Consider the following 26212-nt stretch of genomic DNA (forward strand, 5'->3'; position numbering starts at 1 on the left):
GGAAGGTGGCTCAGTGGTAGAGTGCTTGCTTGCCTTGCATGCATGCCCTGGGTTTAATCCCTCAGCACCACATAAGCAGAAAATGCCAGAAGTGGAACTGTGGCTCCAGTGGTAGAGTGCTTGTCTTGAGCTGAAGAGCTGAGGGACAGTGCCCACACCCAGAGTTCAGGCCCCACGACCAACAGAAAAAAAAGAAGAAAGAAAAGAGAGCTGGGAAGGTGACTCAGTGGTAGAGCATGCCTTGCATGCATGAGGCCCTGGGTTCAATTCCTCAGCACCACATAAGCAGAAAAAAAAAGCCAGAAGTGGCACTGTGGCTCAAGTGGTAGAGCGCTAGCCTTGAGGTGAAGAACTGAGGGACGGCGCTCAGGCCCAGAGTTCAGGCCCATGACTGGACACCCCAAAAAATAAAATAAAAAAATAAGAAACATTTATTTTGATGTCTGAAAACAATATTTCTGTGTTTTGCAAAATGAGTTAATGTGTTTTAAAGGCTATACTTTGAGGCTCTTACTAGTGATAGACATCTCACTGTTAGCCAAACAGTTATAGTTCAACATTAACCAGAAACATTACAGAGGTGACATATTTGGTCATTGAAAGCCATCAGAGTTTCTGCTGTCACTTTGGAATGAGACAGACTGTGGGCTTGATTCACTATTTCAGTTCTTCACTTCAGTACAATTCAGCATAGTCAGAGCACTGCATGTGTCCAAGTATTTGATGAGTTCCATTGGAGAACACCAGAACTCTAGTACCTGTTTTGCAGGAGTTACTTCATCTTATTTATTTTTGCCAGTCCTGAGGCTTAAACTCAGGGTCTGCTCACTGTCCCTGAGCCTCTCTCTTTGTGCTCAAGGCTAGCGCTTTACCACTTGAGCCATCGCACCACTTCTGGCTTTTTTCCATGAATAATTTATTGGAGGTACAAGTAGCCTCATGGACGTTTCTGCTCAGGCCGGCTTTAAACTGAAATCCTCAGATCTTAGCCTCTTGAGTAACTAGGGTTACAGGTGTGAGCCACCAGCACCCAGCTAGGAGTTACTTTTAATTGAATGCTTCACCAACCCTCAACTCACCACAGGGATAGAATAAACACATTTTGAACACTTAAATAATACCACCAGCTACCATCATGATTCTCTCTTCAAATATCTTCAATCTCAACTGCTATAGGATTTTAGAAGTGTTCAGCTATCTATTTACTTACTAATTCATTTGTCAGTGTAGCTGAGCACTGAGCAGCATCAGCTGATTAATATTGCTGTCATTAAAAAATTCAGAAGATTCTCAATTCAGGTGATGAGAATCATAAAAAGCCCATGTGGTTTCTTTTGTGTTTGCTCACATGAGTGCCCACACATGTACACATGCTCAAGTATTCAAGAATCAAGTCTTAGGCAGCTGTTACATGGGAGTTACTGGGCAGTGTCTATAGAAGTTACAAGACTCAATCCTTGTCCACAAGGCATTTGTAGGACAAGGCATTTGTATATAGCAAAATGGTGCCATAAAAGCACTACAGGAACGACAAAGGTAGTTCTTATCCCTGCCCAGTCTATGCTGTTGATTTATGCTGCATTGGTAGGTGCATGCACATTCTGATGTTTCTGTGCTTCTTTTCCCACATCTTCCAAAAATGCTAGGACAGAGAGAATTATTAGCATAATAATGAGTTCCTATCCTTATCTTACTTTAGGGAGAAGGTGGAGTTATACTGAAGCAATGACAGTATTTGCTTTGGCTTATTGGGAAATGAGCCACATAAAAAGAATTGTTGCTTTAATAACTTCAGTACCATTATCAGAAGCAGTGATTGTATACCAGTGGGAGAAAAGCAAATAAATAAAATACATTTTCTCCCTGCTTTCATGCTTCTACTTGGAGTTGCTGCATAACTCGAGAGCCTCAATTAGCCCTTTGCACAATGAAATATAAACCCTTACATCCACCGAGGCTGATCACAGTGTAGCTGCGGGGTTGGGGGAGGGGAGGTTGCTGGGAATGTTCTCCTATATTCTTTCAGACTCCCCTTCCTCTCTTCCTAGGAGCCTGTGGTAGTCTGCATGGACACAAAAGTAAAATTGAGTTTGGGAATAGGGAGAGGCTGTTGAATGTACTATTTATCTTCTGCTCTTCAGAGAGCTTTTTAATAAGGAAACTTGGGGCACACAGGAGAGGTGTAAACCCATCTTTTCCCACTGATTGCATATAAGGCTTTCTCATTCAATTGAGCACTGTTTTTCAGAGCCAGGAAATTATTTGTTGGGCTAACAAAAGCTGTAAAAATGGATTCTTGCTGAGCATTTGTATCTATGATCCAGCTTTCTCATTACCCACATCTCCCTTCCCTCAGCCCAATATGTTTTCCTGGCATCAAGATGCCAGTCTATGGTCTGTGGCACAGCCCCCATAAGAGGTGCATAGTGGTGAGGAAAAATCAGTAGCTGCAGCAAGTCAGACTCCAGGGCTCGCATTGGCTGTCCCCAGCTGCTCTGTCTCATCCACAGCCTTCTCTTCTGTGTTTCAGTGGCTGGCAGTTTGGTTGTTTCTTCATAATCCTTTATGTCTATACTGTCTGTATAGACCAACACTGAATTCAAAAAGTGGAAACTAACCATTCATTCACTCTAATGGGGACAGCCTGACAATGAGAATGCACGCTAGTGTGCAGGTGCTGGTGGTGTTGGGCCTCTGAAGCTTCTTTGAAAGTTCACTCTAGGGTGCCAGCAGGTTTCCAAAGCTCAGGACATCTCTGTTTGCCTTCCTTCAGATGGTGGGCCATGTGTGTCTATTGCTCTTTCACTCCATCCTCCCAAGACATGTGGAGGAGGGAACAGTGTTAAATATTGCATGGGGTTTTGGAGCAATGTTGCTTAGTCTTTACAATAGACCTTTGAACCTGGCAGAGGACTGACCCTTCTTGGAGATTTTTTTTTGCTTGACCACCGAACACTTTCATTAAGCAAAACATTTTGTTAAGCAAAGATCCATAGTCCCTATGATATTCTCAGTAGCCCTATGATATTCTCAGTAGGCTGTGACTCAAATACAAGAAAGTTGAGAGGCAGCGAGAGAGGGAGAGAGAGAGACAGAGAGAGAGAGAGAGAGAGAGACAGACACAGAGACACAAAGACAGAGACACAGACACACAGAGAGACAAACACTGAACTAGAATGTCCCTCCATAATGCCATGCTGTTGGAAAATCCTGCAGTATTATTTACTCTCAAGAGCTTCAAATCTGTGGAATCAGATCTGACATTAACCCAGCCTGGATCTCCAGTGGTTATGGGATGATATCTGACTGAGCAATGTGACATTTTAACACTCAGGAGTGTTCGATAAACAATAGAAATTTCAATGAAATCATTCTGTGTAAGTCACTGGCTGGTTTATCTGACAAATACTAATTGTATATCCTAGGCCAGTCTCTGTGTGAGGCACTTGAGATCCTTCAGTGGCAAAACAGATACTCACCCTTGTGGAACTTGTATTGTTGTATGGGGAGAAAGACATAAACCAATAAATAGAATGTATTTGTAAATGATATTGCAGGCTAGGAAGTGAATTAGACACAGAAGAAAAAGCAAAAGTAGTTCAGGGTTAGAGGGATGGAAAGGAGGGACGTGTCCCAATATGAAATGAAGTTGCTAGAAAACACTCATTATGAAGGTGAGAGCCAGTGAAAATTTAAGAAGAATAGCTTAGCCAAGTGGATAGATACCTGAAAAGTGGTCTCTATAGAGGGAGAAGCTGCCCAGAGGCCCTGCTTCCACAGTCACCTGACATTTTCATGGCGTGAGAGTCAGAGAGGAGAGTCCTAGGGGTGGGGGTCGGGGGGAGGCCAGGGCATTTGGAGGGAAGAGTCAGGAAAGATGTTAGGGTCAGGGTAGGCCAGCCTGGGTCTCCTGGGACTCTTATTCAGAATGTAATAGAACACCTAGAAGGGCATTAGTAGGGGAGGGACTGGTCTACCATACTTGAATTCTGGGTAGTGAGTAGGCTGTGTGGGACAAGGAAGAAGCTGGGAGAATTTTAGCAGGCTCTTGCATGAAGCTGATTGAAAGATGATGGTATTTTTGGTTTTTTGTTTTTGTTTTTGTTTTGATGTCAGTACTGGAGCTTGAACTTTGGGTCTATTTGCTGTCCCTTTGTTTTGGGGCTCTACCACTTGGATGACAAGTGCATATCACTACCTCAGCTATTGTTTGAGATGGGATTTTAACAAACTTTTTGTCCAAGTAGGCCTCAAACCATGATCCTCTTGATGTCCCCCTCCCAGGTAGCTAGGATTAGAGGTGTGAGCCACTGAATGCAGCTGGTTTATTTATTTATTGGGATCTGGTCGTGGGGCCTGAACTCTGGGCCTGGGCGCTGTCCCTCAGCTCTTCAGCTCAAGGCTAGCGCTCTACCACTTGAGCCACAGCGCCACTTCTGGCATTTATCTTTTTGCTTATGTGGTGCTGAGGAATCGAACCCAGGGCCTCAGGCATGCAAGGCAAGCGCTCTACCACTGAGCCACCTTCCCAGCCCTGCAGCTGATTTATTTTTAATCTCACCAATCAGAGAGTTCAGAATCAAGAGAATTTCAGGGTTAGAAGTAACCACTATTAAAAGTCCTTATGAAAAAATCTGTGCGTGCACCTCGCTGTCTTATAAACTGAGTTTCCATTCCTTGTCAAGTCTAACTACAAGAAGTTTGTTCCCTATATTCATGCTACTTATCTACTAATTTGGGGGCTCATATCTTTGAATCTTTACTTCTCCAGATCCTAGCTTACCATTGCCTTCAACTGTCACAGAGTGGTTTACTGTCCCTGTACTATCTCATTATATTCTCTAGCTTCCCAACCTCAGTCCAAGTATTAGATTCCCAAACACAAAAATAATCTTCCTAAGAAGTATGTGAACTGGAAAACAGCAAAATCATGACATTCCTCTTGGATATGTATTTGTCCTGATTCAACCTGTTGGATATATCATCTGTAGGCATATCACACGACTTATATTAACCTACAAAGTAAAGTACCTATAAGCCTTTACTTACATGTGACAGTATGTTACATTTCTTCTATCTTATATTGTTAGGTTTGACCCTTTGGATGGGAGTGAGAGACATTGCATTTATCTATGCTAATCTTTTTAATATATTTTTATTGTAAAGATACTATACAGAAGGGTTACAGTTACATGAGTAAGGTAATAAGAACATTTCCTATCGAGCATTGTTACCCTCTCCTTTGTTTTTCCCCTACCATCCCTTCCCTCCCCACATCCCCAACTCCTCCCTCCCCCTGCCCCAAAGTTGTAAAGTTCATTTTCAACATAGTGTCTTCTACATCTCATTCTTATTTGTGTTAATCTTTATTTGGTTAGGCTTGCTCTTTTTTCTTTGAAAGATTTGGAGTATGCTATCACTCAATATATTTGTTGTCTCTACAAAGGGAGAATCATACACATCAAATGCAAAGGCATGAACAAAGAACACAGAGAAGCCATTAATTATCTGAACTGTTTAATGATGCATACCAAAATGAGGCGATTTTGAGCCAAGTCCTGAAGTATTTGTAGAAAAATAAACTATTAAGAAAGTCTGTCATTCATTGATTAATATTTATCCATAAATAAACAAAATATTATTTCCCTGGTAGTTTTTCCCTTGAAGAACAAGTTAACCAACAAATTTGGTTAACAGAACCAAATCCATACTTGCGTATCCAGTGGCTATTTTACAATGTGACAACAATGTCATTCTTTCAGAAAGAGAATTTCCATTGACACTCCTTCTGAAAAAATTAAACCCTCTATGTTTTCTAGTTTCTATTGTTTGTCCATTGAGAGTAGCTAGAAAGCTTTAACCAGTATTCCTCAGGATTCAGGACAAAAGCAGGAAATTCTGAAAAATCTGTTCCTTGATGACCTGTATTTAGTGCTGTGAGACTTGTCTCTTAGAACAACTCTTGTTCAGATTTGCTTCTCTAGCTTCTTAAACTAGTCTTAGGACATTGGGGTCACTGTACGTTTCATAACTTGCTAGAGACAAATTGACAACAAATGGACCTGAGGATCAGCTTCTGAGCTGTAGTGAATGGCATTTCCCATTTCCTCTCTTTACAAAGGCAATCAATTCTGCAGGATACTTTATCTTTTAGAATGTGAAAAAAAAAAACCCAACAACTCCAGAGTCTCTTTCTTTTCCTAACAAAGACCCGAGACTATAAAAGCACTCGTCCGCTTATTAAACTGGAGTTCTGACCTTTACAAGTGGTGTCTTCACCTTAGAAACGATGAGTATATCTTGGGCAGTAAGCCACTGAAGATACCAAGGTAATCCTGCTGTGGACCAAGCCATTTAGTGGGGAGCATTCATGCTATTTAGCAGTGACCTGTAGTCATTCAAAGCAAAGTTTTCTTGCCTGCTGCCTCAGCATAAAAGTACATGGCTTTGTCTCACCATAGGCAAGTAAATGCAGGCTTTAAATTGCTGTGGACAGTAGAAAAATAAGACTTACTTAGGTAAGTAACTGCTCTGACTTCTACAAAGTCACCTAATCTATTCAAATCTCCTGGTAGCCAGGAATAAAATGATGCTCTGCAAAAGTTAAATATATATGTTTTTATATATAATACTTGGGACCATGTCAACAAATCATTGAGTATTTTTCAATTTTAGTTCAGTCTGTAAAGTACTAGGATTTTTGTAATATGCATATATACACATCATATTGTGTACCTATATACATAAATATATTAAGATATCTCAAAATAGTGATGTAATGAAAAACAGGTTGAGAGAAAAATGTAGCCAGATAATACTTCTTAGGGGAAGAAAGTCTTTTTAATTTTTTATTAATTTTTTGAATGTTAATATTTTATTCAACATTTTATATTATTTGTTCATTTTTATTTAGCATTAATTTTTTATTTTATATTATATAAAAATAATATCTAATACCATTTCAGTATATTTCACTGAAAAATTATTGAGATCTGTAATAGTCTGTAGATATTTGATAATTTTATATTCTTATTTTTGTATTACATTTCCATACTCTTTGGTACATATTGTTCAATTTCAGCACACTTCCATTTGTTCTACTCATATTTTTTCTTGTTTTCCAGTTATTATTTTCTTATCTCAACATCCCCATTATATCCTTTTAATGTACAAACAAGAAAATTCACTATTGCTGGTACAGAGGTCAATACATTTTCAAAAATGTAAATGACCATACAACGACTGTGCCAACGTATAACATGAAATGATCAATATAACTTATACAATACTGTAATATAAATGTACTATGTAAAATTAATGTTATGAAATTAAGTATTAGTAAACTATGCTATGAAACAGATAAAGTATTAAATTAGGCTGTGAAATAATTACTATCCCTACTATAAAATAGTAATATAAAACTATGCCTACCTTCTTTGGTAAAGAATTTACTCTTTGTAGTAACCTTCACCAGGGCCTCTTCCCTGGGAACCAACGGACTGTTAGATGTCCCTAGAGTTTGGGCCACCTCCCAGAAGCCTTTGCTCTGTCTGGCCTACAGTTATCCCTCCCTGTGCCATACCCCATTATAATTAGGCCTGAGAGAATGCTATCCAACTGTCCCAAAGTACATTTTAGAGGACAGGAGCCCCACTTCTCCAGGTGGAAGTGGCCAGGTCTTCACATAATAATTATCTCCAGCTCATAGAAGAATGGCAAGCAGGGGTCATTGCTCAGGCCCTCAAGCTCTTGCAGATACTGGATATTGGGTTGTGGTGGCACAATCTGCTCTGTAGTGGAGCCCTCAAGGGGCCAAGGCACCCTATCCCCTCCATGTTGTGTTCAAGCTTTAACCTCTTCAAAACCTTGCTCCATCTCCATCCATAACTGCTATCTCCATGGGGCCCCACAGGTCTGAGGTGGCCTCAGCAGGAAGAGTCTAGGCAGCTGCCAGCATCTTGTCCTGGCGCTCTGTGCCTTTACCTGCAAGGTGCAACAGGCGCTCCTGCAGCTCCTCTTCCTTCTCCCTCTTCTCCGGGGCCAGCTGGCTGACATGCTCATCTTTCTCCTGATACAGCTCACCCAAGACTGTCATCTGTTCAGCACAGAATACAATAGACTACTCAATGGAGTCATGCATTCTGACAGTGGGCTACACATCAATGTTGCAGTTCATTTGCCTGATTCTGGTATCCCACCTTGTCAGGCAGGTCGTGGATGAAGCAGATTTTCAGCTTGGGCACCTTTTGTGTCCTGCTTTCTCTCCTAGACATGCCATGGTTCCGGTTCTTAGGGACAAGAGCCTGGCACTCCAGCTTTATCTGGCACTGGGCTGCCAGATTAGCCAGGAAACCACAGCAAGCCTGCAGCTTCTGCAGCTGCTGGCAGCATTTCATCTTCTTTGATTCAGCAATGGATAGTGCTTTGAGGTTAAAAAAAAATCTCACATGGTTTGTGGGTTGTCTGTGTCCTCTGGGACAGTCACATCAAGAGGAGTCACTTCCTTGCCCTTTTCTTCTTCTTTGCTCACTCTTTGACCTAGGGAAATCCAGGAAGTTCAGCTGGGCCTGCAGCCATTCTAGTGTCTGGTTGCTTCCACGCACTTCAGAGTGTTCTGTAACTTTTGACTGACCAAATATAGGCCTCCAATTTGCTCTCCACCTACTTCATCTGGTCTAGCAGGTGGGTCTGCTTTAGCAGGTGCTGCTGCAGGGCTTCCTTCTCTGAGGTCAGCTGCTCCGTGGAGGCCATGTGCTGGCCACAAGTAGCTCTTAGCTCCTGCAGCTCGATCGGGTTCTGGTCATGCTGCTCTTGCAGATTCTGAGCTGCTTGGCTTTTTAACTCAGCCATTTCTCATTTCTCCTAACTTTTCCTCTAGCTGCTTCAGCTTCTCCTACAGATGCTTCTTCACTTTCTGTTCTGTGTGCAGGATGCTGATAAGCTCTTCCTTCTCTTTTGCTCAATCTATGGAAGCCATCCCGCAGCTGATCTTTCAGCTCTTGGTTGTGTACAAGTTTGCATTTCATGGCCACAGGTCCCTCTTTCTATTGTCTTAAGGATCATGTGCAGATCCTCAGCATGCTGACTCCATTTCTCAGACTCCATTTCCACAGCTGCTCCTGCTGCTCAAGGTTCTGGGGACTGAGCTCTGGTTTTCCTGTATCTGGATTGGAAGTTGTTGCTCCAGGTTCTACGGCTCATTCTGTAGCAGCAGCTCAGCCTGAGATGGCCCTACAGGCAGCTACCAGGACAGTAGCTCTACCAGCTGCCTTCTGAGTTCTACAAGGTTGGTCTCTAGTTCCAAAACTTGCCTCACCCTTTGTTTTTTCTCCTCAGTTGGCTCATCTGCTCAAAGAGCTGTTTGACTTTGTCCTTCCACATGGAGCTCTCCACCATCAAGTCTTCTGCAAACTTGTCTCTCTCCAACCTGAATTTTGTCATTAACTCCTTCATGTTCTCTAGCTCTCCAGCTGTGCCTGCTCACTCCTCCATTTCCTTTTGAACCTGCTGGTTGCTATTTCAGGGTAGAGATCCACTGGAAAATTGAAGTAGACTTGTGACATGTTGTTACTGATTCCAATGTCAGTGGAAAGGACACTGGCAGGGAGGGACCCAGGGGGAGGCTCAGAGTCAACATGGTCTTTGGCCGCACCCTTGGCTGATTTATAATCCCCAGCAATGTCTGTCTTGGGGTTACCTCCCTTTTTAATTTTATTCTTTTCATTGGCTTTGATGGCTCCACCAGGACAATTCCTCAGCAGAAACAAATTCTTGCAGGAGTTCCTTTTCTGCAGCTGTTTGTTTTTCTGTTTCAGATTCTTTATTATACATCATGGTGGCGCAATTCAAGGCTGGTTACATACGACTGGCTTTCAAAACTCTCTGAATATTTTCTAGATTACTACGTGCAAGTGACCATGAAAATATTTGACATTATAGAATTCTGACACTCTGAAGAGCCACTTACTTGATAGGTAACATACTACCATTCATAGATGCTCCAGCACATGGCAGGTGAAAACTTGGGCCTGTAAAGAAGTTGGTCACTGACTTATTTTATCCAAGTTCCATAGTAGTAGAATAGTAAACTACTTGTGTTATTTAGCTTTCTCGTAAGTTTAACTGACAACTTGCCCTGAAGTATATTTAAACCAATTAACTTTGTTCATTGAAAGTAGTTTCTACATAGCAGCCTCGTCTGGGCTCCCACAGTCCACATGTATTGTATTTGCCACCAGACCCCATGCATATGAAGGGAGGATAGCAATCTTCTCCTGGGCTTGAACTCAGGGCCTGGGCACTGTCCCTTAGCTTCTTTTTACTCAAGGCTAGCACTCTACCACCACTACTGGCCTTTTCTGTTTCTGTAGTACTGAGGAATTGAACCCAGGCCTTCATGCCTGCTAGGCAAGCACTTTATGACTAAGCCACATTTCCAGCCCACTCTTCTCTATATTGAACAAATGAATGTAGTGTTAAAAGACAAATAGGCAGGGCAAAGTTTATATGTGACTTTGAACTAGCCAAAGATCCAGATATACACATAAAATTGTCCAGGTCTAGATAACTACATATGTATTGCTGAGTCCTGGTTTTCCCAGGCTTTCTACTGAAAACTGAATAAATTTGTAAAGTTGAGAAAATGGTATTTACTTACCCATAGCAAAAATATTTCTTAAATTAAAATATACATTTTAAAGAATTTATGGAAAAATTACATAGGTTTAATAAGTCCTAATATGCTAACATATGTCATCTCCACATTACAACACATATGGTATTGCTGGATAGTAGCAAATGGCTCATTAATATGGAGGAAAGTATGCCACAATGACGTACCACATAATCCCTTGGAAAAAAATTAATATTCATACTGCAGAAGACTCCAAAAGAGATAAAATGCAAGAAGCATGCAGCAGTAGGCCCAGAAAACACCTACAGTGGAACACGCCATACACATGTCTGGAATGCATATGTAAAAATATAATTCTCAAAAAAATATTGAGAAGGCATGTTTTCATAACTGTAGGATGTAAGGGCCACTCAGATTTCCTAATTCTACTTGGACACAAAATAATTAATTTTTTGCATAAAGAGAATGAAGTAATCAGTAGGAAAAAGGAGACACATTCAGAAAGAAAGCAAAGATATAAATACCAGTCTACTCACATGAAAATTCTTAAATGTCTATACTGACTATATGTCTATATGTTTCTACATATATGAGTGCTCATGGTGTTTTTTTAAAAAAGAAGCTTAAGAAATCTCTAGTGTTTCAAAGAAAACACTTTTTAAAATGTATAAAATACATGAAGAACATTTAGTTACACTATAAAATAAATGCAGGGAAGATAAGAGGGAGATTATCATATATGGAATTTCCTGCTACAAGCGGCAACCATCTTGAACTTGATGAACTTAAGAGTTACAGTTTGTCATTCTTGTTTCCTCCTATTCAGTTCTCATTTCAGGCTGTTCAGCAGATGCCTGTAATTCTGGGGATTCAAATCACTGATGAAAAGTTTGTTCTGTTTTCTGTTTTTCAGAAGTTTTTCTCCATAAAATTTCCTGTTGCTTGAAGTACCTTCTGTCTTTCTCATCAACAAGCACTAGATTAAAAAAATTATCTTGCTGAAAATTTTCTATTCACATCTCTCATTGTTGAAGTTGGGTCATCCTGCTAAAAAACAATCTCATTGGAATAGATTCATCTGTAATTGGTGCACCATCCATTTACTTCAACTTTGGCAATTGTTTCTGTTTCTATGATGGTGCTGGGTCTTATTCCTGTGTTCTCTTTTTTTTGATCAGTTGTAATTCTGTGTGTTGTATTTTTATTCCTACTAATAAGAAGTAAGTTTTCCCAACAATTGCATCTTTTAAATAATACTTTGATTTTTATAGTCAAACTATATTTAAACAAGCTTAAACACCCATTTCCATCTTAATAGAGTTGTTAACATCAGATAGGTGGCAAGCTGATGAACAGTAAGACCATACTTTTTCACCATGACTGTCAGTCTTCTATCATCACCTTAATACCACCTCAGGTAGACATTGGCACCAATGTATGACTCATATGGATTTTCAACTTGCATAAATTCAAAATCATAACTTCTGCTCTGAGTCAGTTCTCCAGGTAGGGCTAGTTTGTTCACTAGATTTAAATTGTGACTATTACTCTTGTCATTGAAAAGTTCATTTTAACCTATAAATTCAGCTCTAATTCCTTGGTGTTCTAGCCTCTTTTCAGGTTGCTTAAAGGCTAACTTGACCTTTCCTGAAACAAAGGCTCCATCATAGAAGAGTGCTTTTCTACTTTGCCATCCTTGGCCTTCATTTTCCCGGTTTCCTTATCATTAAAGACAATACTCATCTAATGAGATCAAAAGTGCCTCCAAAAGAATTCATCGTGAAAGCTGCCACAGCCACCACATCATCCCACTTTACTCTGCTTCCTGGACCATTCCCAGTGGCCCATCATACCCTGAAGCTAATTTTTCTTGTCTTGTTTGCTCAGCCATCCCAGGACATTCCTCGTCCAGGATTGGGGAGGCCTTCCTCCTCCTCCTCCCCCCAGCACATTCCCAGGCTCTGTGAAATTACCTCTGTCTTTGCATTTACCACCAACTATCTACTTCCAACAAGATCTCTGATCTCCAGATCTCCAAAATCAGCTTGATTTTTGTCAATCACCACGCAGCACCTCCACCTCCCGCAACTGCTAGTAGTGGTGTGAGCCAGTTAGAGCAGAATGCCAGTGGTACTAGGCAACATGGAATGTGGGTGTGGCCCCAATTCTCGTCTCCCATTGGTCAGTGAGAAACATGAACAAAGGGGGCGTGGCAAGACCCTTGTGATCCAGGCAGAATGGGTGGAGTCACGACGAGACCTCCATCACTAGATTCTCTTCTGCTGCAGACTCTCAGGGTGGGGGGTTGGGAAGCAGAGCTCAAGTGTTGAGTAACAGGCAGCAAGGATACTGTATCACTGCATCATTTTACAACTTGGTCTCCTGTTTTCATGTTAGAAGTTGCCTCCCATGTGGTCACTATCTAGTCTTCCTGACTTTCCCAGTTCCACAACTTCCCCAACCCTTCCTGAAAAATTCCTGATCCTGGTGGTAAACCTGTTCTCCTCCCACCTGGATCCAATTCAGGATCCATTTCCTAGCTACTGCTCCTCTTGCACCCCTAGTGTACCCTGTTTCCATAAGAGAGGGCATTACATCCAACAAGGCTTTCTCTTGGGATTCCACTCCAGGATTGGATCAGGATTGAAAGGTTACCAGGTGGCTTCTAATAGTATGTTTGTTCTCTTTTCTCCTATACTGACCCAACTGCAGCCTACCCATCTTCCCCCGGTAGGCCTGTATACTGACTACATTCTGGGCAGGCCTAGACATCCCATTAGTTTTCCTCACTCCTAATAAAAGGATGATTAAACAAAAGGATGATTAAATAGCTGATTCTAAATCTGCATGTTCTTGGTGCACTTTTGAGTGTAAACTAGAAAATACAATAAAAAATCTGCAAGTATTTTGCATACAATAATATTGCACTAATCCTGATTTTTCTTTATCATTTATGGTTGTTTGACTAACAGGAATAGGATCTCCTAAGCTTTGTTAAATGAGGTTACATATTCCTTGAGCTAGAGAGCATTTGTAATCTGTTTCTTTCTGTTACTATTATGAGAAAAAGCAGTCTTTCCTGTCAAACTAAAGTGTCTTCATTTTGTAACCATTTGCCATTTTGTACTGATATTTCCTGGTACTTCTATTTCATGAAATTATTTGCTTCTGGACTTTAACCTGTAACTATCAGCAGCATTGTTTATAACCAGCCAGCCATATCAAGGCTTTGAGTCCTTAGTTAAAAGGTTAAAAAGCAGGCCACTTTTGCGTGGGAACTTTTGCATCAAAAGAACATTTTCTAGCTTCCTTATATCATCCCCTTGATAGTCAATAGCATGTGAGCCCAGCTCCTAATGGGGAGAGCACTATTCTTTGTGTTAGGATAAAAATCAAGTGAGGCGTCCACTCACTGAGCCTGCTTAACTCTGGGTAGAGTGGCTATGCACCCTTCTGTGCAGAAGTAAATTGCCTTGAGGTCACCTTTACCTCTTGTGTGACTAATTTTCTGAGTCTGGAGGCTTAAGTTTTCAGTGTCTCATTTCAGTACTGGAGGATGGTGAACTTCCAAATGCTGGGGGCTCTACCGGGATCCTCATCGCATCTAAGAAGATGGGGCTCAGCTCCCTCTCCAGAGACTAGTCCTGCTGTACTTGCACTCAGCCCCAGAGAGCCTGGGGCCACCATAGCGTCCTCAGTGGTGGATGACTGAGCAGTGAGCTTTGCTGGGGGATGGACTACTTGAAAATTCTTTTATAAAAAAAACATATTTTGAGATATTGGATTTGAAACTCAAAGACTTGCACTTGTTAAGAAGCTACTCTATCACTTGAGACCTTTTTGCTTTTGTTATTTTTTAGATAGGATCTTGTGCTGTTTTACTGAGACAAGCCACAAACAGCAATCCTCCTACCTACGATTCCAGAGTAGCTGGTATTACAGACATGTACCACCAAGCCAGGCTAAGAATTATTCATGATTTACATGGATAGACTAGATGGCAATTTTCGACTATTATTAAGTCGGTAATTTTTTCACTTTGTTTTAGTTTATAATAATCTCTAGGTCTTAGGGATTTGCAAGAAGAAAGAGTTGGGGTCTGTTTCTTTGTAGGTTGTTGTTGTTGTTTGTTTCCTGCATGTTTCATCTGTTCAGCTTGTATCATTCCACATGTTTCTGTTGTGGAATGCATACTAAAAGGGCACCCCCTCTCCAGGATAATGATGTTCTCTTGATCCAAGGACGGCATATGATCACATTCATGTTCCTGCTCAGACCTGGCAAATCTATGTTCCCTCCCATCTCTGGTTAAAGTATCTGACACAGCCAATCCATATGTTGATGGATAAGTAAGAAGGATGAAGGAAAGGAGGGAAACTAATAGGAGTAAATTATTGTAGGTTCTCCCTTATAACTGCAGTGTTAGAACTGCAGTCCTGGGGTTTTGGGGCATTCATCTACATTGCCTTAAAAAGTATCATTCTCAGGCTGGGAATGTGGCTTAGTAGTAGAGAGGTATAAAAATTCCATTTGTGTTTTAGGAATTATTGGAACACCATGTATATTAATGATCAATGTGGACATTAAGGTTAACTACTTTCATGAAATACATGTTTTCATAAATTTAACAAACATAAGTCATCATTAACTACAGTATCTTTTTTTGACCATGGAAAATTTTTCTAGAAAAGCAGACATGTTCTGTCATGATCTTTCAGAGATGTCAGTCATTGGTCTTTCCAACCAATGCTACTCAGAAGGCTGAGATCTGAGGATCGCAGTTCGAAGCCAACCTGGGAAGGAAAGTCCATGAGATTCTTATCTCCAATAAATCACTAGAAAACCAGAAGTGGCACTGTGGCTCAAGTTGTAGAGTGCTCGCCTTGAGCTGAAGAGTGCAGGGACAGCGCTCAAGCCCAGAGTTCAAGCCCCACGACCAAAAAAAAAAAAAAAAAAATCCAACCAATGCAACAATAACGTTCCAAATTACTGTATATGAAATCACTACAATTGAAGGAGTTTATTTAAAGTCAGAGACGGTATACTGTTGTAAAACTCAGGCTAACTCAAACTATTCCATGTTATTTATGACATTTATAATATGTCACTGCTGTGTCATTGTGACCAGTTGGAGATTTATTTGATGATCAGCTCTTGACTCAAGAGATACTTTATGATCTAAATGATAAGCTTGTAGGTATGGAAAGATGAATAAGATTATTTTATGTCTTTTATGTTGAAGAAGATAAATATGTTAATCTAGCTGCATCAGTTTCTACATAGTTACATAGATAAAATATTTGGGCATTAATTGATGATGGGAGATGTATCTGGTGGTGGGTAGCAGGAGACATAACTCAAGTACAGGGAACCATGTTAGTCATACCCTTTTTGAGGATGGTTTGTATCATTGAAATATCCTTCTCTCGTGGTACTTTATCTTACCCCTCTTTCTTTTCTCATCCCCTTCTCCTCCCCTCAGAGAAATCTGCCATCATGGAATTTCTACATGTGCCTGGATTTGTCTATAAAACCACACTATATATTTGGTGGGGTTTCAATTTTAAATGATGGTATTGTGATACAGTTCTCACTCTTTGTCTTATATTTTCTACATGTGTCCCTAAGTGTGTATGCTTCTCTAGCAAATTGATTCCAATTGTGCATCATATTTGTTTGAACATCCATAAAAATTCACTGACCCGTTCGTTGGTCCTCATGATGGCTTCTCAAGTGACTTGAGCTCCCCACTGCCATCTATAAATATCCCATGACATAAATATCCCATATATGTCTTAAAGACCTGTGGCAAAATTTCTATAATCTCTTCATCATGTGATGAGTTTACTCCCTTGCATATGTTTTTAAACTAAATTTTAACTAAATTCTGCCAGACGTTTTTTCCAGAGTCAGTATTCAGTATACATTCTTACTCCCAAGGCACTCTCTTCCTCAACCAACTTTGGTCAGTTAAATCGAAATAAGTTTCTCTCTCTCCTCTCTCTCTCTCTCCACTCTCCCTCCCTCTTCCTCTCTGTCTCTGTCTCTCTCTCTCTCCCCCCCTTTCTCTCCCTCTCTCTCTCCTTCTATCTCTTTCCAACATAGAAACACACACACATTTTAATTTATAGTGAGAATGAGCATCTCTTCACATATTTGTTAGCTATTCAGGTTTCCTTGTATCTGAATTGGCTAATCAAGCGCCAGCGTTGAGCCAAAAAAGCTAAGAACTCCCGGGCCCTGAGTTCAAGCCCTAGTAGTTCCCCCATACACACACACACACACACACACACACACACACACACACACACACACATGCACATGCACACACACACGCACACACACACACACACACACAAACAAGAAAGTATTCCTCAAGGGCTGGAGCACTCAAGTTGTAGAATGCCTTCTAACTAGCACAAAGCCTAACAAGACCCAGTACTGCCAAAAGAAAATGAAACAAAACAAATGTTCCCCTCAAAGTGAAGCCTCTTGGGGTAATGGTCTCAGTTTAACTTCCTGTTTTCCCAACAACTTCCCTACTTAGAACCCTTACTATCACTCAACCACAGTGCCCCCAAGTGCCTTTGCATTTCTGGGAACACCTTGTACTTTCATCTTGGAAGAGAAGGAATGATCTGGTCCTACCTTGAGAAGTTGTTGTTGAGAGATGGGGGATTATTTTGTGTTGTCTCCAATGATTTATTCCAGGACAATGAGCGGAAATGAAAATAGGAAGCTTCATGCCAGTCTTTCCTCTGTAGGGATGGATGTCAATGCTTTCTCTCTTTGGCCTGTTGTTCACTGTCCACATCAAGCACAACCACCCTCCCTGGAAGGTTTCTAGTTTCTTATGTGAGTGTCTGAGATCTGTCTAGCTCCTTTGCCTTTCCCAGGCTCCTCCAGGGGTGGGTTTGGGAAGTGGAAAGTAGCAGCTGGTATAAATTTCCCATGTTGTCAGTCTACTTTGATTCTCTATGGTCAGTCCTTTGCACTTCCTAACTATAAATTGAGCTACAATGTTGAAAGCTTAGCAATCAATTCTGAGTAGTATAGAGGATCATAGAAAATTTATTTTCAACCTGAAACTTTGAGATTGTAAGGCACCCTATGATATGGCATTTTCTGTTTCTAACTGATGTGCTTTCTCATTTTGGCATTATGTTCAGAACTCTGTAATTAGTGTTTTTTGAAAACAGTATGTATTCTTTGTACATGAATGTGATGAGAATAACTTGCAAGTGTGTTGTGTGTGTGTGTGTGTGTGTGTGTGTGTGTAAACACTCACACGTTGCTTCTTCCTTCCACTCTTATGGTGTATGTTGATCATTTACATCCTTGTGCCTACCTGTCTTGGTCTATGAAGTTCCCTGTTTCCAGATTAGTAGTCTCCTACTTTTAATGGTTGTGCTACAGTTGCCTTCACTAATAGTTGACTACCTTAGCATTTTATTGCGGTAAAACAATCTTGATTTAAAAACCGCATGAGAAAAGGCAGTGGAGACCTTCCAGTGAAAGGCAATAGTTAGAACTGAGGTTTCAGAACTCAAATAGACTGTTTTCTTTGAAGTATGCCCCTTGCAGACCAAAACTGGGGTGCACACAAACCTGAAGGTAACTGAAAAGGGTCATTGGTTCTGAACAGATTCTGTGTCCAGCAGTCATTTTTAGCTCTGCTGCCATGAGTGTACTGATTGCTTTTGGGGCCCAACTCAATCAGTAGCTGTGACACAGACAGGTTTGTTTGGCTTCCCTACCTCCCTAAGCCCCTCCCCTGCCCCCTGGATGGAGGCTGGGCATTTTTCTGTGGTAGTAGGAGAGACAAATGTAAACAGCAAGGAGAAAGATAGCTTCATGGAAGCCCCCATATTGAACTAGTCCTAGAGTCCAGAGTTATGACATGTTCTATACAAGAAAAGAAACACAAAGAGTCAAATCAGTTGAATGTATACATTGCTGCCCAAAGAGATTCTAGCAGGTGTAAAAAGTGAGCTGTGTGAAAACTGATCTATGTCTTTAATAATACTTTTTTAGTAAGTTTCCATCTGCTGGAGTGTTAGACAACAAAGCACCACGGACAGAGCCAGAAGCAAGGAAATTTAGTTACCACCATTCCAGAGGTTAGGAAGGTCAAGGTCAGGGTGCTAGCGGATCTACTGTCAAGAGACCACCCTGGTTTTCAAATGCCATCTACTATTTATTTTAGTTATTCAGTGTGTTTACTGGTAGATACAGAGCTTCCCTATGACCCAGCAATTCTACTTCTGGGCATTTAACCAAGGGACCACTAACCACTCCACTAAAGCCACCAGCAAAACCATGTTTATTGCAGCATTGTTTACCCTAGCCAGGATATGGAATCATCCTAAATGTCCCTCAGTGGACCAATGGGTCAAGATGGAATTCTACTCATCCATCAGGAAGAAGGATATTGGGAAAGACTTGAAAAAAATCATATTAAGTGAAATAAGCCAGAGCCAAAGAACATAGGCTGCGTGGTTTCCCTCATTTGTGCTAAGTAGAATGTGCCTATAAATCTGCAAGTAAATACACCTCATTTTTTTCTTTCAATTTTTTAATTATCTTTCAGTAGTTGTACAAAAGAGTTTCAATTCAACCTGTCAGTTTATGGCTACAATGCATCGTGACCTATATCAGTGTACTTCATCCAAGAGGACCTAGAGAGGCTAGAGTTTGACAAGGCTGCTGGGCCCTGGTATAGGCAAGACAATGAGGCTCATTGACATCGCTAATATGGGCTGAACCTTTTGACTCCAGAGAACTGTCCCATAAAGAGAAGTGTCTTCCCTAAACCAGGAGCTGGTGCCTCATGCCTGTAATCCTAGCTTACTCAGGAGGTGGAGATCTAAGGTTCATGGTTTAAAGCCAGCCTGGGCAGGAGAAGTCCATGAGACACTTATCTCCAAAAACCACCAGAAAACCGGAAGTGGAACTGTGGTCAAAGTGGTAGAATGCTAGCCTTAAGCAAAAAGAACTCAGGGACAGGGCCCAGGGCCTGAGTTCAAGCCCCATAAGTGACAAAAAGAAAGAAAAGGATCATCCCTGTCTTCTCTATTGGGAGGGAACCTAGGAAGAGTATTGTGTGGCTTCAGGGAAGCAGAACAGTTTGTGGAGACTCTGACTTCCATAACTGACGGATAGAGGAATGATAGAGCTAGTCATGTGTTACTAGGGAAGAATATTCTCAACACCTCCATTCCAAACTTCAGCTCTCCTTCCATACATATTCTCAACCTGGCTGCATAATAATCATTAAAGATGGCCCTTGGCCTATGTTGGTACAGAGACATTTACTAGAAGACAAACATGTATGACATAGAACCTGCCCTACAGCTTATCAACTAACCAATTCCAACATCAGGGAAAAAATGGATGGGAAATAGTAATTGTAATTCAAGCACTCATAATAACAAAAGAAAGATTTTTTTCCCCTTTCTTTCTGCAGTCCTTGTTGGACTACCATTCTAGCCATTCCTCTACCCCTGACTTTTGCTCATTATTTTGGAGATAGAAATCACATGGACTTTTCTGCCCAGTCTGGCTTTAAACTTGGAACTGTGATCCTCAGCTATCACTTCCTGGGTAGCTAGAAATACAGGTGTGAGCCACCAGTACCTGGACAAGAAAATATTCTTGAGTTTTAGAAGGATATGAATCATTGGCCTCAATATAGCTATCAGTATGGACAGAGATGGACACATAATCAGACCTGTTCTGATGAAATTTCAGGACTGTCAGAGGATGTACTTAGAGATTCCAGAATTAGGAGAGTAATGAATAAAGAAACAAGGATCAGTCAGGTAACAATGGATTTCTATTAGCAGCTATACTTGAGAAGACAGGGCTGCAAAGATTTCAGATTTATATAGAGAGATGATTTTGAATCTGGACTTCTGTATCTGACCAAGCTACTGTTTATACAAAAGGGGAAAAATAGATATTTTCTGATAAACAGACTCTGAAAACTATCTTATGAAGGAAAATAATAGAACAAAATGCAACAAAAATATTAGATGAACTTAACCTATTTTAAAATGAGGAAAGCTGAAGAGATTAGAAAAGAATTGATTGAACCTCAGTGTTTAAAATCTCATCTATTGAGCAAAAGGAATTTGATAATATGAGATTCTTACATTTCTATGAAGAAAGAAAAATACATAAATAGAATACACAATTCATATTTCATAAAATATTATTTCAACAGTTGTAATCCTATAGGATATTTATTATACAACACTACAGTATGCTGTATATTACATATAATATTGGTATAAGCAATTTTTCTATAGAGTATTATTGGCATACTATCATTCTCTAAATACTATAAATTTTAGAGAGAAGTCCTATTGTTATTAGAAAGTATAAATTTTTTAAACCTAGGAATTAAATATAATGTAATAAAGTCAGTAACAGGAAAAAGATGAGTTGCAGTGAAACACACTAGTTTTTTTTTAATTAAGTAAATGTCAGGCTGGGAAGGTGGCTCAGTGGTAGAATGCTTGCCTTGCATGCATGAGGCCTTGGGTTCAATTCCTCAGCACCACATAAGCAGAAAAAGCTTGAAGTGGTACTGTGGCTCAAGTGGTAAAGCACTAGCCTTAAACTGAAGAGCTAAGGGACAGTGCCCAGGCCCAGATTTCAAGCCCCACAACCGACAAAAAAGAATAATAATAATGATAAGTAATATGTCTAGGAATAGTTACAAAATAGATAATTTAAATAGATCACAGTACTAACATTAGTTATAAAAACAAGCTGAGTAAGAAGAGTTGGGTAGTATGAGGAGGACTTTAAAAGAACAGAAGAAAGGGAGGAAGAAAAGAAAGAAAGAAGTAAGAAAATTATACTAATTAAAATTCACAAGATCTTTCCTGGTTGTATGACTATATAATATCAAAGTAAATGTATGTTGTACATATTTTGCCTGATCCCTGTAAAACTTTAAATGCAGAAGGCTTTGCAGCCTCTGAACAGTGACCACTGTAATTATTACTAGTAAGAAATGAACTCAAAGCACAATCCTCAATATGAAGGACCACATGAAGACTATGAGAACTCTGAGATACTCTTCATAGTAAAGGGTATTGGCTTCGACAAGAACAGGCAACCAAAAAAGCAAATTAGATGGTTTATCTGTTTTCTTTCACTGCAGGCAAAGCCAAAAGAACTTTTTGGACTAATAAAGGCACCTGAAACCAAAGAGGTTAAGGAATAAAAGAGTTTTTCTACAGTAAGAGAAAGGAATCCTTCCAGGGACCTGCTATTGAGCTAGAATATCTAACCTTTCAGGAAATAGAAATGAATAAACAGATTTGTGACTTGGCTTACCTGTTTGAGGAACAAAGGAAGTTTTCAGAAGTTGTGGTTAAAAGCCACCCCTGGTGCTATTTAATCCTACAGTGAACAGATCTCAGGAAAGTGTACCTATTGTGAAGTGTTTGGGGGATGGCCAGAAACATAAGCTTCTTTCAATCTTCTAAAGTTAAAAAAAAGAAAAAAAGAAATTCTAGTCCCAAGTACTTAATAAATTGACAAAGATTTATAATGAATAGATATTATTTCAAATCTGCAATACATTTTCTATGTCAACCATATTACAAAGGTGCTAGTTTTCACATCCCTATTCAAGAATGACAGAAATGTTTAAATCAGAAAAGAAATCTTACTTGTTAGTTTATGTAGTTGTGAAATTTTGTGCCTTATTTGTACATATCTAAACTGGTAAACTAATGTATTTATTCCATTAAAAATCATTTATTAATTAGTAATTTCCTAGAAAAACAGAACACAAGATTGAGTTTGGAATAAGATCAAAACCTCTCTTAGTGAGGGAGAACGGGCTTGCAGATTCAAATATCAATCACAGAGTGAGTCTCACCAAGAATTCTGTGTCACTTGACCTTTTGTAATGTCAACTAAGCACCAAAATGTCACTTCCCTGGCTATAAATCAAATTACTACTCCTTAAATGCTGAATAACCCTATAAATAGACTTCTAGTAGGCAAATAAGTGCAATGTGTATTCGAAATTCGTTTCTGGAGTAGAGATAAGTATATTCCCTGTGATTAGTTGCTTTAGTCATAGGACCATTACAGAACTAAGAAATGATCCACTTAATCTCTCCAAAGTGGTTTTAAGGACTGATAAATCATGTGCTCAGTGAGTGTATTTAATCTTGTCCCATATAAAAATAGATGGTGTGTTTCACTCCTATGAAAAACTAACATTCATTGAAATATTTGTTAGTTTTACACTGCCAAAGTTTTATTGCTCTATTAGTTTAGCCAGCATCATTTCCATTTGTTTGAGTTGACTCATCACATCTATTTAGCACCAACTTTGGACAAGCTGGTGCTAGGGAAGATGATTATTAGCAAGTCTCTGCCCTCTGTGGACAATGGACAGGAGACAGATGTGTAAATAACTGAGGCCAGTAAATATGATAAGTATCTCTGTTGGGACAGAGACACCATCCAGCATAAAACATAGCATTATATTAGACATATAGTAAATTTGGTTGAATGAATAAATTATCAGGCGATTAAGAAATAGTGATAGCACAAATTAGGAGGGACAAAATGAGCTGAACTTTAAGCTAAGTCTTAAAATATAAATGGTTTGCTAAAACATGGAACAGATGAGGGTCTTAGTTGAAGAGAAAAACATAAATCCCAATGGGTAAAATAGCATGTGGACTCAAGGAACTAGGACCATTTCTTTTTTTCTAGAAGGATACTGTGTGAGACAACAAGAGATAGGAAGGAGCCAGATTGGTGAAAGTCTTCTGGTTTTATAAACCATATAAAAATTTACATTTAGAGAGATTTCTCCTCAGGAGGAAAGTTGGAAAGTCCTAACAAAAACTGTGATGAGAGATTGAACTTGAAATAAAGTTGACACCTGAAAGGATGAGTTTGAGAGACTTTTGAGCAATAGAAATAAAAGAGTGAATGTGAGTGTGAAGAGAACAGTGGAAAGAACAGGGAATCTGGATGACACGTGTGTTTTTATTGATTGGCTGAGTGAAAGTAAGAACTACTGGGTAGAACATAGCCCTGGGAGAATGTGATATAGAATGTACCCATGAGACATTTGAAAAAGTATGCTTAGTATATCTGCAACTCAGGAGCAGATCCATAATCAATGTAAAATGGATGATGGATGATAACCATCTCTGGTGGTGATAATGGACAGGAATGAGAGCTGGGGCAGGGTGGAGATAAAATAAGATTCATCACTCCAAATGCCTTCTAAATTGTGTGGTCAGTAGGCTAGGGAAAATTTTGGTATTGTCAAATTATAGACATAAGAAGAAATGCTCAACATCTCTCACCATAAGGAAAGGCAAATCAAAACAACACAGAGATTCCAGTTAGAATGGCCATCAGTAAAAATTCAAACAATAACAAATGCTAGTGGATATAGGCAAAAAGGAAACAGTACACTGCTGGTGGGAATGTGAACTTGTTCTACCTCTATGGAAAGCAATATGGAAGTTACTCAAAAAACTAAATGTAGAACTTCCCTATGATTCAGCAATTCCATTCTTGGATATTGACCTAAAAGTTTACAAACTAGGATACAGTAAAGCCACCTGCAAAACCATGTTCATTGCCGCACTATTCACCATAGACAAGGTATAGAATCATCCCAGATGCCCCTCAATGGATGAATGGATCAAGAAAATATATACACACAATGGAATTTTATTCATCATTAGAAAAAACAATAATGCCTCATTTGCAAAGAAATAGAAAGATCTAGAAAAAAACAATGTTAATTGAAGTAAGTCAGGCCCAGAGAGATAAAGGATACATGTTTTTTTCTCATATGTAAAACCTAGAATTAATTTATCAATATAAAAATAAACACTTCAAGGTGGTATCTAAATGTATTAACCAAACTATGGTAGATGCATGGGAGAATTCAAATGTTATATTTCCTTAGAAAAGATAACTCACAGTCCAGGAAACAGGTACTCAAAAGGGAGGATGGGATCAAGGGGAGGAAAATGAAGAGAGGAAGGAGGGGAGAATGCATTCATAAAATTAAATGTGTATACTATAAAATTAAGACAATTAAAGGAAGATGTGTGGTTGGAAGGGATGGAGGATAATGGTGACATTGATCAAGACTTGCTCAAGATTCATTGTATCTGTAAACTGCTTTGTTGACTGTAACCTCCTTTGTACACTACTTAAAGACAATTTTTAAAAAGCAAAAAACAAAGGTGCATTTAATAAAAATTAATTTAAATTTAATCAAATTTAAATTCAATGAAAATTTCTGGATACCATTGGCACATGCCTATAATCCTAGCTACCAAGGAGGCTGAGATCTGACTATGGCAGTTCAAACCCACCCTGGACCGGAAACTCCATGAAACTTTTATCTCCAATTAAGCACCCAAAAAGCTAGAAGTAGAGCTGTGATTCAAGTGGTAGAGTGCTAGCCTTGAGGAAGAACGCTCATAGCCTAGGCCCTGAGTTCAAGCCCTAAGACTGGCACAAGAAAGAAGGAAGGAAGGAAGGAAGGAAGGAAGGAAGGAAGGAAGGAAGGAAGGAAGGAAGGAAGGAAGGAAGGAAGGAAGGAAGGAAGGAGTAGAAAGGCTTGTATGCTTTCCCTCATTTGTGGTAACTGGAATGTGCCAGAAATCTACAAGTAAACACACTAAATGCTTTAAAAAAATAAAAACCACTGGGACATGTAAATTATACAGGTCTCTAGGCATTCACAAATAGTGGCCCAATGGAAAATATGCTTAGGAGAGGAACACAAAGGCACAATAGCTGTGTGCATCTGATCATATAAAATATTATTTATTGAAATGAACTCCAGGAAATGGAAACAAGAGGTTTTATCTTTGTTGATGTTTTTGTTTTCTTTTCCTTCTGTCTTGTTTGTTCCTTTATCTGTCTGTGGAAGAGTAAGGGAGAACACAGAAATGATGGGACAAATGCAGCAGTGATTAGATATTGTGTTGCAAATGAACTATATAACTTATGGGTGAGCATGGGAGGGGAAAACCTGGGAGGAGTCATGAAAGACATTATTCAAAAAGAATATACACTCTTTTAACTGTAACCCCTCTGTATATCATCTTTACAATAGCAACAAAAATGAATAAAATATAAAAAAGAAGGAAGGAGAATACAAATTTTCATATATCTATTCATATGTCCAAATTAAACATTGTTCCTTGGACAAAAATCTTAATGAGTATTTGGTGGTGGCTGAATGCAGGTAATTATTGAGTGAATTATAAGTTGCATTCAATAAATATTCAGATAATAAAATAGATTTTAGTCATATATACTTAGTAAGAAAGGAAAGAGACAGAGAAAAGTGAGAATATGAGATTGGTAGTCATGAAAGAGGTAGCAAATGGCAGAACAGAGAAATAGAAAAATAGAGAAAAGCAGCAGAGTTCTAAGACTGTCCCCAGCTACCCAGGAGGGACAGGGGAAGCTGAAGATACTATCACAAAGTAAAATACATAAACTGCCAATTCCAGCTTCAGGATAAGCCTACACCTCCAAGCCTTAGACCAATGTGAG

General features: G+C 39.5%; 1 protein-coding gene and 1 pseudogene across 1 annotated transcript in view; one reads left to right on the forward strand and one right to left on the reverse strand.

Annotated features, from left to right (window-relative positions):
- Rtn1 (reticulon 1) overlaps positions 1-26212 on the forward strand; it is a 213091-nt gene that overhangs the window by 126000 nt on the left and 60879 nt on the right. The gene's annotated exons all lie outside the window — the stretch shown is intronic.
- LOC138808014 (vacuolar protein sorting-associated protein 26A pseudogene) lies at positions 11353-12340 on the reverse strand (annotated as a pseudogene).

The sequence above is a fragment of the Dipodomys merriami genome, unplaced genomic scaffold, assembly GCF_024711535.1.
Source record: "Dipodomys merriami isolate MVZ:Mamm:240054 unplaced genomic scaffold, mDipMer1.0.p SCAF_1, whole genome shotgun sequence".
In the NCBI taxonomy this organism is placed as follows: domain Eukaryota; kingdom Metazoa; phylum Chordata; class Mammalia; order Rodentia; family Heteromyidae; genus Dipodomys; species Dipodomys merriami.